The 14,567-nt window shown below is 35.2% G+C and overlaps 1 protein-coding gene and 1 long non-coding RNA gene across 4 annotated transcripts in view; one reads left to right on the top strand and one right to left on the bottom strand.

Annotated features, from left to right (window-relative positions):
• Positions 1–14,567, top strand: part of LOC145460439 (uncharacterized) — a 335,154-nt gene that overhangs the window by 161,377 nt on the left and 159,210 nt on the right. The window lies entirely within an intron of this gene.
• The window catches only part of LOC145460454 (uncharacterized), a 172,353-nt gene continuing 167,431 nt past the window's right edge, over positions 9,646–14,567 (bottom strand). For 2 of the 3 annotated variants that reach the window (XR_014039844.1, XR_014039843.1), the window contains exons 4-5: positions 10,316–10,460; positions 9,646–9,926 (exon numbers count right to left, since the gene is read on the bottom strand). This is a non-coding gene — a long non-coding RNA (uncharacterized LOC145460454). Of the gene's footprint in view, positions 10,461–14,567 lie in introns of all 3 variants that reach the window. The other variant, XR_014039845.1, reaches the window with a different exon arrangement.

Below are 14,567 nucleotides of genomic sequence, written 5' to 3'. Positions count from 1 at the left end.
GTACCCCTCCCTTGGGTTTTGTTCATACATACCTTTCTTTCAGCTTCCTAACTCCAATCTTCTTCACCGTCACTCAGGACTTAACTTGATGAGGCCAATTATAACTTGGTACCGAGGGCTAGGGAAATAAAACTAGCGAAATCGCATCGATGTTGAGGGATAAATAATTTTAAATTTCTTTTCCTTTATTCCCTGGGAGCCAAGTTAGAATTTATGTTTTTTTTTTAATTGTCCTATTTGCATTGCAAATATTTTTATGCTCATTTGATATTCATGTTGCTCGCCACGTTTGTACGAGGTGTTTGGAAGTTCGGTTTCTTGGTTCAAAATTCGCCCAATACCTTTTCTAAATTAGAAGAATCGTTGCCAAGCATGTTCCAGACAAAAACCCTTGTTATAGGAACCTCCTGGAACGAAAGTGAATCGTATGTGGTACTTGAGAGCCGGAAACGGCAAGCGAGTTCAAGCTGCGAAGTGGACTCGCAGTACTTTTGACTTGCTGGTGGTATGTGAAGAAAACTTAATGCTTTATTACTCGTTTTATGTCAGACCGTTGAAATGATTTCAAAGAATTTGATACATTTATTTAGCTAAAATCGATAAACAATTCATGCCGGTAAAGCACAACTAACTTTATACTGATACTGAGACTTAAGTACTTAGTAGTTATCAATAACGAACAAGGAGAAGGACTGAATTGAAACGGTTCCCGATACAGCTCTGGTTCAGATTTTGCAGCTCTTCTCCTTCATAACGTTTGTCAAATTTCATCATGTTTCCTTACGATAACATCATACTGTCTTTTAATTTGTAGGTCTTACCAGGCAATGGAACAAAACATGAAGACAGTGGAAAAGTGAAATATCAGTGACGGAGCAAAATACAACTATGGCAGGTCAGTTCACGTCTCCCTTACTCTTGCATGGAGTTAGAGACTGTGTACAATGTACAATGGGGTTAACAGGGACCTGCTCGTGTCTAAATCCCTATTCTTGTGATAATTTCTCGTCGCTCAGAGCGAATACATTATTTACTAGCAAACGTCTAAGCCTGATGTGGCTACCTCTCTAAATATTGTAATTTATTTATTATTTATTTATGTACTGGCATCCCTTTTCGTTGTTTAATGTTACTCTGAAAGTAAACCATAACCAGTTATAATTTGCTCATGAAATAATATTTTGTGTTATTCAGGCAGGCTTGAAGTTCATCAGGTGAAGAATTAGAACAGAGAAAGATCTAAGATGGACCTATATACATCTTCAGCAGGTCAGTTCATGTTTTCCTAAATTCTGAATGGAGTTATAAAGCTAGTCATGTACTATACACAAAACAGAGAGGAGTAGCCAGTTTTGGCAAATAACCTGTTCTTGTTGATAATTTCTTTGCCCAATAAGAGCATTGCTTTTAGTTTGCGTTACGTTATGCGGTATGTTTTGCTGTACGTTTTGCGTTACCTAAGGAAATTGTTACTATGAATAATTTTGTTCATCAAGATGTCTTTTGTATTTGTCGTCAGGCAGACATCTAGCACGGAGACGGGTGACATCGCTACAGTGAAAGATGAGTGGTGGAGTTAAAGACATCTACGATGCAAGGTCAGTTGATGTTTCACTTTACCTGGAATAAAGTTCCAAAGAGTAGCTGGCCTTTTGTTTGTTTATTTGTTAAAGTCAAAATCCATACTTTTGCTGCGATTTTTTTTCTTTGCACTAGGAGAGCAAATGTCGTTTCGTCACGTAATGTTAGAATGGTCGAACATAATTACAAAATTTTCTGCAAATAAACAAAACCTGATTAGCTTGTCTATATTTATGTATGTTGCCATGGCAACGGCACATACTTCAGCTAAGCTATCAGAAAAAAAACTGAATTCTGGGTTGTTAACTCGCGTGTTGTCATTTTGGCGACCAAAGGATGAAGGGTTTCCGAAAAAAACGTAACCAGAGCCACTAGCGAGTTGTTCCACAAATTAAATAAACTTTTGTATCTCTTTTCAGATAAAGTTGACGCCCATATAGTCATGGCATTGAAGCAGTGAAAGATCAAGGGTGGAGTCGAAGATATCTATGGCAGGTCAGTTAATGTTTTGTAATCTAGAACTGAGTAACAAATTTAAAGAGGCACGGTTGTTGCTAAGTACCTGAACGTATCATGGTGTCCAGCTGGCGTAACAACTGTTCGGGAATGTTGTTTTTATTTCTGGTTGAACACGACGGATCGGAAAATCTTGCATAGAGTCGGCATCACAAAATTTGCCAAAACGCACTTGTTGACTTGTAAGTCATAATATACCAAAAAAAAAACATGGTTCGAATTATTAATTCTCTGCACTGATTGCAGTTTATTTCGTTTGTTGGTAATTCTGAGAATTCGATTGTTCACCGAGACAACACTTACACACTTCGATGGGTTCATTTATTCTCATCACCTGTCGGCTTGTCAATTTACTGATAGGTTAAGGAGAAATAAGATGTTGATAGGATTCTTGTTGTTGATCAGTTTTGGGAAGGAAAAATTGTAGGAAAATTCCAGCTGGAAAGTGTGAGTTTCTTTAAATTGTTTGACTTTGATTTGAAACAGTAGACCGGAAAAGTGTTCTTTGCTTTAGCAGATTTTTATTCCGAATAGCCAAAGAACGAGGGAAAACAGTAGGTCACTAAAGCTCACGCAATGTCGTTTAATATCTTATAGAAACTCAAAGTTTTGTTAAATTCCAAGAATGACAACTAATAGATGATTCAAGGTTTTAACTGACCAACCATGTTTCGATCTTAACATCCTTACTAACAACTGACAGATGATTCCAAATTAATTTAAACTGAAAAAGTCATGTTTTGATCTCAATATCCTTACTGACAACTGATAGATGATTCCAAATTTTAGCTTACAAATCATGTTTTTTTCACAACATTCTTACTGACAACTGACAAATCATGTTTCGAACGTAAGATCCTTACTGGCAACTAACAGATGATTCCAAATCTTAACTGAAAAAATCATGTTTTGATCTCGACATCCTTACTGACAACTGACAAATCATGTTTCGAACGTAAGATCCTTGTTGACAACTGACAGATGATTCCAAATTTTAACTGACAAAATCCCGTTTTGATCTCAGCATCGTTACTGACAACTAACCTGGTTTCAAATTTTCACTGAGAAATATTTTTTTTCGTCTCGAGATCATAAACGAAAACTGACCGGAGATAATTCCAAATTTTAACTTCAAAATATGTTTCGTACTCAACATCCTTATTGGCAACAAACAGACTACTTCAAATTTCACGGATAGATAATATGTTTTGATCTCAACATCCTTACTGACAAAGTGACAGATAAATCCAAAATGAAACTTGCAAATTATTTCGCTACACGGATCCATATTGACAAATGGTGAGTTGGATCAAACTTTTAAGTGAGCCTGTATATTTCATGTGCAATACTTTTACTGGGACAGATACTTTTAGCTGACAGATGTCTTTTTTGTAATTGACTGGCAGAAAATGATTTGATCGCATTACCCCATGGCTTTATTATTTTTTTTCTCGATCACTGCATCTTTGCTGACAGATTGCTCCAAGTTTCAACAATTTATGTTTTGATCTGAAGATTTTTTCTGATGACTTTGATCTCGGTATCCTTCTCACGACTAACAGACGACCTGAAATTGTAACTGAGAAATCATTTATCGATCTAGACATCTATCTAGACACAGAAAAAAATATATGACTGAAGCAAAGTTTACGGATTAATTCTCTTCCTAGGTACTTAGCAGTGTTTCACTTTCTTCATTCAATAAGAAAACAACAACAACAACAACAACAACACTTATTTACTCAAAAAAAAAGGAAAAAAAGAATACAGTAATATGAAGCTCACAAGCATACAAAGCAAACGTAACTTATTAAATAGAGATATAAACATAGAGCAGTTTTTAATTGAGTGTCGAAAACCCAAAAGCAAAGTAACCATTCTGACCAATCAAAAAGGACACAGGCAATAAACTGAACTGAACAATTTAAAACTCGAAGTAATTACCTGTAGCTGACGCGAAGCGCGGGAAAAAGTGTGCGAACGCGTCACGATTGGTTTCGGTTTTACTTCTGATTGGTTATAATTAAAAAAGTGGCGCGAGTTTTTTAAGCCAATTGCGTGGCCTACTTAATGCAAAATCAATTACTTTTCGACACTCAAATGAAAACCGCTCTATATAAAACAAAGTTAAAAGCTAATATTACAACAAGGCAAGAAAAAATACAACAACAACGAAAAGCTGATCGAGGAAAGTGCCTTATTTTGCCTCATACTGGTTACGATCGTGAAATCAGCTAAAAAGTAGAGATTTCTTTAAATCTTTAGAACTTAGATGTTCTGATCGAAAACAAAAATACCTTTTTTTTAAAATGGAAAAAGGAAGAAATTTTCTTGGTCTTAAGTGAGACAAAAGACAAGAACGATTTTTTGGTATGGTGAAAGAGAAACTGGTTGACAAATAATCGCAGAACAGTTTATTCTTTATTGAATTAGACAAGATTAGAACTGCTGCAAACAGTTGGAATATCCTCAAACATTTAACTGAGAATTATTCTTATAGTTAAAGATATTCATGAAAATGTGTCAGCTTTCTTTGAAGTGTTTTTGTCATCACCAGATTGTTTGTTTTACTGGGCCGGCCGAGCAGAAGTATATATTTGTTTCTCCTGTTCGTAAGAGCTGTCGTCCTAAGTTTATACAACCTGAACCTAGTGCAGCACGTAAATTGCAAATTTTGCGGAACCAAAAAGGAAGCTTTTCAAAGGTAACTGTTGCTTAGTCCTGTTAATCTTCACCTGGGCCTCTGTTTAAAAAATCTACAAGTTTATTAAACAGCAGCAACAGCAACAACCGCAACAACCAACCAAACAATTCGTGAATGAAATATTATCATCGTCAATTTCTTTTTAAAAGCGTTTCAATTTTCGGCCTCGAAGCCAGTGCTCTTGTCTAACCAGTCTGCAAATTTAACTTAATTCCTCTTCGTTTAAAGAATAACGAAATTCAGACAGTATCTTATAGACATTACTATTTAAATTGTTACAGCAAATAATGTTGACTTAGCTAATTGAGATTTTCTTATCTATTTCCTTGCAAATGTGATTTAAATCTTATTTCTCCTTACAAAATCTGCACATTGTCAAAAAACAGGTGATGAGAATATCTAGACAAGGTTTATGGGATAGGATGAGGAAAGCTTTACGTAGTTAAAAAAACAATAAAACAACAGAAGCCTCAGTATGATATATTAAACATTTTTCTGTCTTTCATTTCAGGGTTTCTGACCATACGACTAAGGGAAGATAAAAGCGAAGACAAGACACTGGAGGCAATACTAAGAAGACAGGACACTAAAGACATGACATAATACAGAAGGGACCAAAGTAAGACAGATTGAGAGTTTTTTCAAGCCGAAAAAATGGGACGAGTAAGATAGGATTTTTTTTTTCTGTGGACTAAACGTCAGGATCGCAAAAATTTTCAGCTCTCAATTAAGCAAAACAAGAAGGCTTTCTATAAAAAGGGACCGGCCCAAGAAGTGATTTTTGTTTGGAATGTTTCGTTAGCTTAGCTTTACAAATTTTTATCCAGTTTTAATCTTTTGCCTTAGTTCACGATGCGAGAGTTTGGTGGATTGTGTGACTGACGCGTACGTGACTCTTGAGCATCAGTGGTGTGCGTTACACTATCGGCCGATGATAATAGGTTAGTAAGGCTTTGTGCGGGAATTTCAATACACGGCGTGGCAACAGGAGATTTAACTGTTAATTTAGCTAATAAAGATTGTAAAGGGCCTTTGATATTTTGTTGGCTTTTTTAGATAAACGGCAAGGCAGCAGGGTACCAAACGAAACTTTATTTTCTTTATTTTTTTAAGTTAGCAGTTAAAATACGGCAACATTTCCTGAATTTGAATAATTCCCGTGCAAAACTTTATTAACATATTCTCAACGGTCGTTAGTGTAGCGCAACACCACAGTTGTTCAATAGTCACGTACGTTTCTTTCATATGATTCACCGAGTTCTCGTATCGTGAGCTTCAAAATTCTTTGAATTTCCTCGAGAAGAAAATTTTTATAGTTAGCTTTCGTGTTTAGAATCACAATTTTTTACTAGTCTTCTTTCAGGGACCAATTTCTGAATGGATTATTCATGTCGTAAGCAAAAGCAATTTTAAAAGTTCTCTTGAACCAGAATTTAGAAAAAAAATTCGTTGCTAAGTTTCTGTGGAGTTATTTCAAGCGTGTTTCGTCGAGTTAGCTTTGTACAAAATCAATTTCTGTTGTTTATTAAATATTTTCTGAAAAATTGTTTTGACTGCCTAAATTTACTCTAAGGGTAACCCTTGTCAAAATTTTTTAATTTTCCCGCCAAAAGACTTAGAAAAAATACGGGCGCCAATAATACGCATGCGCCAACTTTTAAAAAAAAATTACTTCTTGTTAACATCTGTTTAAATATTTTTATTTTTCCCGCCAAAAGACTTAGAAAAAATACGGTGCCTAAAATACGCATGCGCCATTTCTTTTTTTTCAAACATGTATTTTAACTCTAAATTATCGCTTAACTTAATTGTCATTAAATGCAATCTTTTATTCAGGTGTCCTTATTTCTGTTGTAATCTTTATTATATCCAAATAAAATATTTCAAACAATAAAGTACTCACAACAAGTGTTTCATTTCAATTGTTTTATTTATCTTTAATTTTCTACTTACAATAGTTAATTAGTTAAGTGAAATTCAGTTAAACTAATTACAAAGGTGTCATCAAAAAATTTGCCCTATATATACTAAGACTTTTGGCGGGAAAATTGGAAAAAATTTGCACAGCGTTTCCCCTGAGCACTTTTTTGACAAAAATTTTAAAGGGGTACCCCCTTGAATTTTTCCCGCCAAAAAATTTTTGACATATACCATCTTGAACACGAAGTAACGAAAAATTTTGTTTCCATTTGGGTTTTTTTTTTTTTTTTAATATTTTGAATCCAGTGAACATTTGTTTGTGTTCAAGATGGTATATTCTATGATGACATCTTGTTAACTAGTCAGCCGTAAGACAACGAGCAGCTAGAAACCTATTTACAGAAATAAGAAGAACAAGTTAAAAATTTGTACAACAGCAAAGTTTCTGCGCAACATCGAGAGGGTGAAAACATTTCCAAATCGTTATATTTAAGAAAGCTTACATAGCCGGGTAAATTGAGCCCCAACTATATAAACTCTCTTAACTAGAGCGATTCCAAAACGTCGGCATCTTCTCGATGTTGTGTAGAAGCGTTGCAGTTGTACAAATTTTATCTTGCTCTTCCCGTTTCTGTAAATAGGTTTCTAGCTGCCCGTCATTCCCAGCTTAACTATCTAACGTGATATCATCATGCAATATATTTCAAGAAGATAGCAAAGGCAAGCCATGAAGCCGATTACTACAACGAATATTAAACAACCACGAAAACTTCAGTCTAGTCCTAGAATTTGAAAATTTTTAGAACTTCTATAACTTTTAGCCGAGATGAAAAACCAATACCCGACAAATAATAGGCCAATTTAAGATAAACTGTTCATGGCTTGCTTTGTTATCTTCTAGAAATTACTTCCAGCGAGGTGTTGAGGGTTAATGTCTGGTTATCAAGCTTTAAAATGTATCTATATATCCTATGGCTGCTGTTGTAAAACTTTGTCATTTGCGAACGAAAGCAAAATCATTTTAGATGAATCAGAACGTTGAAAAGCAATACAACAAGTGTTTTGAACAATTTTCTTTGTAGCAAACGATAGCGATAAAATTTTAAAGCAATCAGACAATTGGAATCAGGTTTTGAAAATCAAAGCTGAAAAAGTGAATACTCTTAGTGAAAAAGCAATAACATTTTAGATGTATCAGAAAATTGAAACTGTAGTTTTGAAAAGAAATAGAGTAATAGCGAGTGTTTGGAAAATTTTTGTCCGTAGCAAACGATAACGCAAAAATTTTGGAGCAATCAAACAATTGGAGCTACGTTCGTGATGATAAATTACTAGTGAATACAAACGATAACGATAATATTTTCAAAGAATCAGACAATTGGAACCAAGTTTAGAAAATCAAAGATAAAATAGTGAAAATGTCTGTCAGTTGCGAACGAAAGCAACATTTTAGAACAATCAGGCAATTAAATCGGAGCTGCATTTTTTCTCTAGAACATTCCAACAATTGAAGCTACATTTCAAAAAATTAATAGATCTGACGGTAATGAAAGCAAAAAAAAAATTGGAAATTCAGACAATTAGACCTAAATTTTTCGAAAAGCGATAATTGAAAGGTTGCTTGATACCAGACATAATTCATTACAGCCTCGCTGGAAGTTAAACAAGAGGATATATTTGGTTTCTGGTTGATCTTTATACGCTTAGTCCCCTCCCGAAGAAACAATTTAAACCGACCGGTTTCCGTACGGAAATGTATATAGCAACATCTGCCGATAAATCAAGTGACTTTCTTGATACGAAGATCAATCCAGAAACCCAATATCCTCTTCTAAAATTATTTATTCAAGGTGGCTCTGCATGTCAATACGCATTAAACGTCCAAAGAAATATTCAGTCATTTTACCGCAAGTGTATAAAAAACAGAGGAAAAAAACTAAAAAAACCCGCCGAGTGAAACAAGGAAAAAAGCGTTCAAGAATAGGTGATCATGTCAACAAATGCTTACAATATTTAGAAATTAACTTGAGAGAAGTTGCCACGAAACTCAGATTTACTAACGAATAAGTCAAAGTGATTCAAAATCTCAACTGAGGTAGGAAGAAACGATATAACTTGTTTGATAATTATACTGAGTAAATTTTAAGCAAGGAAGTTGCCCTTTCAACATTTACAATTCACATAAATTAATAGCAACGTGTTTCTTTTGTAGAAGCTCTGTGACCTTTTTGGGAGAAAAAGGAAAACTAACTATGTTCAAGCGAATTGGACTGCAAAGCGAAGAATTGATCTTGAAATAGACTTTTTAATTTCTTGGCTGAAATGCTAAGATTTGAGAAGTAGAAATAATTCATCGATAACTTCAAGAGTTTGAATAAGCTTCCAAAATGAAACAATTTTTATTGAACAATCATGTGATATTGTTATTGAGCAAGGGCATTACCCTCCAACAGGCAATTCACATCATAGATTGAAACTAAGCCTTCCTAAAACCTTGGAGAACACGACAAATCAAAACTCAGCATTGAATTGTTTGCTCAATTTTTGTCACAACACAATTTTTTGATTGACACGATCACGTAACTTATAGTTATTAAAGTCCAATTGCTATCGCCGTTTGATTTCAACATGTAGTGCCACCTTAAAATATTCTACAAAGGTTATCGCCTAGTGACATGTTTTCAAACTTAGGGGAGTTGAGCGATCGCAAAACAATTCTGAATTTTGCAAGAAAAAAAAAAAAATCAAAAACACTCAAATCTGACAAAATAATGTAGTAAAACATGCAAATACCGACCGATAAGATTTAATTTAATCAAACTGATGATCGCTCGATCCAAGAAATAAAACTCTCCACAATTTGGAAACATGTAACAGATGATAACTCGACAGCGGTTGAAACCTTTCCGGCAAAAATGGCAGAAATAATTAATTAAACTTCACTACCAAATTGAAATTTTTTTCTGCGCCCGAATGTCACTCGAATGCAAATATTTCAGTCGAGAAAAAAAATTAAAACGTTAAACGATCAAAATGATTCTAGACTAAGAGGTTTTGGCCTCTAATACAACATTTTTAGTTGCAAGACTGCCATTAATTATCGGAAAGATTTCACTTTAGCCAAATTCTAAAGAGCTATTCTCAACTTTGTCTTCATCCTCCCTGCTCGAATCCTTTTGATCTCCTCCTGTCTTGCTGACAAACCCTGAAAATAGAAGAGATAAAAATTGAGTAAGGAACAAACCCCAGTGTGGAAACTGAAAAGAGTAAACGAGAAATAAAATAATTCACAGTGAACTGTTAAACACGAGTGCGCGTTGACAAGTACAAGACAAATTTTGACAAAGAAACGCCACTTTCGAAAGGAAAGCCAAACTCTCGTAAAAATACCTGCTACTAACTTAAACGTCTTGTATGGTTCCTGAACTAGCTTCTAACGTACGTTTTACTCCGTTACTAAAGCATTGAGGTTGTTCTGAAGCTCGAGACGAAACGTAAACCGAGTCCGTCGAGCGCACGGGGCAGGACTTCGAGCCGGTATTTTCGGTAGAAATGTTACTTGCGAAGGTAGAATGCAAATAAATTGGTACTAACCAATGACAGGAATGGGTGTCAAACGACTGTCCTTCCCCAAACGTGGCCGCATTTCTTCTTCAAAGTAAGAGTTTGCTTCTCTTGTAGAAGGGAACTGTACATATCTTACTCCGACGGCAAACATCGCAAAATGGCAAACAAGCACCTCAGGTCAGCAATAGTCATCATGAATATGCAAAATGAAATTAGACCAATCAGCTAACAGGCACGTCACGAATTCTAAAGACAACACCCTCTCCACGTTTTACTCTCAGAAAGTTTTGCATTTTCTTTGTTTATATAGAGATCAGATGACATAAACACAACACGTCATTTTAAAATGTTATTCACTTTTTTTTGCAGTTCTTGATCAATTTCAATTCCTCTCCTTCATTTTTAAAATGCATTCGGCAGCGTTTGTAAGCTAATAAAGAGCGACTTAAATGAAAAAAAATATGGCAAGATGGGTATAATTTACGGTGACCCAGGTTTGATGTCCTTTCTTAAAAGATCTTTTCACACCTAACTTGGTTGAAACGGAAAAAAAAAGAACATTGTAGCAAAAAGATCAATGGACTACAACACAACACAAATATGAAAAATAATAATGATAATGATGATGATGATAATAATAATAATAATAATAATAATAATAATAATAATAATAAACGGAGTACCCCTGTGGGGGCTGAACGCCATGCCCTTCCAACAGAAGTTCTGAAATGTAACCACTGGGCTACAGGGGGACTCCTTGAATTGGGTAGCAAATTTAACGAAACTTATATGCACATAAAATGTAGTTTTTATTGACAGCCTCATCTTGCTTTGGAAAATGTTGTATAAAAAAATAAAGACCTTACCTAATTTGTGTAGTTTTTTTTTGAAACCATTATTAAATCTTTCCCAAATTAAAAAAAGACCTCCCAATTAAGATCAACACTTTTGCATATCTTTGCTTTTTGGATACAAGCTAATAAAGAGGGGTTAAATAAAAAAATACATGGCAAGATGGAAATATTCTACGTCAGACAGGTTTGGTTTGTTATTCTTTCTTAAAAAGTCTTTTCATCCCTAACTCGGTTGAAAGAAAAAAAAAAAAAGAAGATTGCACGAAAAAAAAAAAATGGAGTCCAACAAAAATCTGAAAAAAGGAGTCCCCCTATGGGGGCTGACACCATGTCCTTCCGAACCGAAGCTCGGAAATGTAGCCACTGGGCTACAGGGGGACTCCTTGAATTGGGCAGCAAATTTAACGGTACCTATATGTACATGAAATGAAGTTTTTATTGATAGCCTTATCTTGCTTTGGAAAATGTGCTTCGAAAAAACTTAAAGTCAGAAAGGCTTTGATGTCCTTTCTTAAAAGGTCTTTAATTTTCTCACCAAACTCGGGTAAAACGGAAAAAAAAAAGATTGTAGGAAAGAGATCAATGGACTCCAACACAAACATGACAACAACAACAACAAAAAGCAAAACAAACACAAAACAAACAAACAAACAAAAAAACGGATCCCCCTGCGGGAACAGAAAGCCATGCCCTTCCGAACCGAAGCTCGGAAATGTAGCCATTGGGCTACAGGGGACTCCTTGAATTGGGAAGCAAATTTAACGGTACCTATATGTAAATGAAATGTAGCTTTTATTGACAGCCTCATCTTGCCTTGGAAAATGAAGGACCTTGCATTAGTTATAGGTTTTTATTGAAGTTCATTATTAATTATCTTGCTTTAGAAAATGTGCTATGAAAAAAAAGAAATAGACCTTGCATTAGTTATAGGTTTTTACTGAAGTTCATTATTAATTATCTTGCTTTAGAAAATGTACTATGAAAAAAAGAAATAAAGACCTTGCATTAGTGATAGGTTTTTATTGAAGTACATTTTTAAATCTGTCCCAAATAAGAAAAAGACCTCCCAATTAGGATCCATACTTTTGCAGGTCTTTGCCTGTTGGATACAAGCTAATAAAAAGAAGTTAAATACAAAAAAATACGTGGCAAGATGGCAGGTTTGATTTGTTGTTCTTTCTTAAAATGTCTTTTCATCCCTAACTCAGTTGAAAGAAAGAAAAAAGATTGCACGAAAACAAAACTGGAGTCCAACACAAATATGAAAAAAAGGAGTCCCCCTATGGGGGCTGACACCATGTCCTTCCGAACCGAAGCTCGGAAATGTAGCCACTGGGCTACAGGGGGACTCCTTGAATGGAGTAGCAAATTTAACGGTACCTATATGTACATGAAATGAAGTTTTTATTGATAGCCTTATCTTGCTTTGGAAAATGTGCGTCGAAAAAAATTAAAGACCTTGCATTAGTGATAAGTTTTTTTTGAAGTCCATGACTAAATCTTTCCCCAACAAAAAAAAATGACCTCCCAATTAAGATCCATACTTTTGCAGCTCTATGCCTATTGGATATGAAAAAAGACATGGCAAAATGGATATATTTTAAGGTCAGAAAGGCTTTGATGTCCTTTCTTAAAAGGTCTTTAATTTTCTCACCAAACTCGGGTAAAACGGAAAAAAAGAAGATTGTACAAAAGAAATCAATGGACTCCAACACAAACATGACAACAACAAAAAAAAAGCAAAACAAACAAACAAAAAAACAAACAAAAAATAACGGATCCCCCTCTGGGAACAGAAAGCCATGCCCTTCCGAACCGAAGCTCGGAAATGTAACCGCTGGGCTACAGGGCGACTCCTTGAATTGGGTAGCAAATTTAACGGTACCTATATGCACATGAAATGTAGATTTTATTGACAGCCTCATCTTGCTATGGAAAATGTGCTATGAAAAAATGAAATACCTTGCATTAGTGATAAGTTTTTATTGGTCCATTATTAAATCTTTCCCAAATAAACAAAAATGACCTCCCAATTAAGATCCATACTTTTGCAGATCTTTGTCTATTGGATACAAGATAATAAAGCGCGGCTTAAATGAAAAAGGACATGGCAAGATGAGTATATTTTACAGTCAGCCAGGTTTAATGTCCTTTCTTAAAAGATCGTTTTTACACATAACTTGGTTGAAACGGAAAAAAAAGATTGCATGAAATAGATCAATGGAGTCCAACACAAACATGACAAAAGAACGGACTCCCCCTGCGGTTGCTGAACGCCACGCCCTTCCGAACCGAAGCTCGGAAATGTAACCACTGGGCTACAGGGGTACTCCTTGAATTGGGTAGCAAATTTAACGGTACGTATGTGCTAATGGAATGTAGTTTTTATTCACAGCCTCATCTTGCTTTAGAAAATGTGCTAAGACAATTTATTGAAGTCCATTATTAAATCTTTCCCAAATAAATAAAAAAAAATGACCTCCCAATTAAAACCAGGACTTTGGCAAGTCTTTGCCTATCGGAAGCGAGCTAATAAAGAGCGGCTTAAATGAAAAAAGACATCGCAAGATGGATATATATTTTACGGTCATCCAAGTTTGATGTCCTTTCTTAAAAAGTCTTTCACTTCTAACTTGGTTCAAATGAAAAAAAAAAAAGAAAAAAAAAGAAGACCGTACGAAAAAAAACAATGGAGTTTACCTTAAAAATTGAAAAAACAAAAACGGAGTCCCCCTGCGGGGGCTGAACGCCATGCCCTTCCGATCCGAAGCTCGGAAATGTAGCCACTGGGCTACAGGGGGACTCCTTGAATTGGGTAGCAAATTTAACGGTATCTACATGCACATGAAATGTAGGTTTTATTGACCGCTTCCACTTGCTTTGAAAAATGCGCTATGAAAAAAATGAAAGCTCTTGCATTAGTTATTGGTTTTTATTGGTCCATTATTAAATCTTTGCCAAATAAAAAAGTGATCTCCCAATTAAGACCAGTCCTTTTGCAGGTCTTTGCCTTTAATGAACCAGATTCTCTAATGTTGCAGGTTAAACTGTAGTAAAGGGTAGCGCCGCTGTAACTAAAAGTATTCATGTAGTTAGTTCTTGGAAAGGGGACAACAAGTTTGTTTACCGAGTCCCTCAGAGAATGGCTTGATTCATTTCGCTTTATAAATTTAGACGTGAGATATTCCGTAACAAGACCGTTTAAAGACTTGAAAACCATAAGGCGTTTTAACCCATTATGGTCTAACAGCTCGTAAACGACCATCAAGGTTATGCCAAAGTGGTCTTAAATTCAACAGCAATCAGTACACAGCATATTTAGGAAAGCGGCTCTAAGCCAATTAGATAGTTCAATTAACTGATGCCTCGGGCCGTTATATACAGTCGAAACTCCCGTAAGCGACCACCCAAAATGTCAAGCCTGG

Source organism: Orbicella franksi, chromosome 11 (genome assembly GCF_964199315.1).
Source record: "Orbicella franksi chromosome 11, jaOrbFran1.1, whole genome shotgun sequence".
Lineage (NCBI taxonomy): Eukaryota > Metazoa > Cnidaria > Anthozoa > Scleractinia > Merulinidae > Orbicella > Orbicella franksi.
This window is presented reverse-complemented; position numbering and strand designations above follow the sequence as displayed.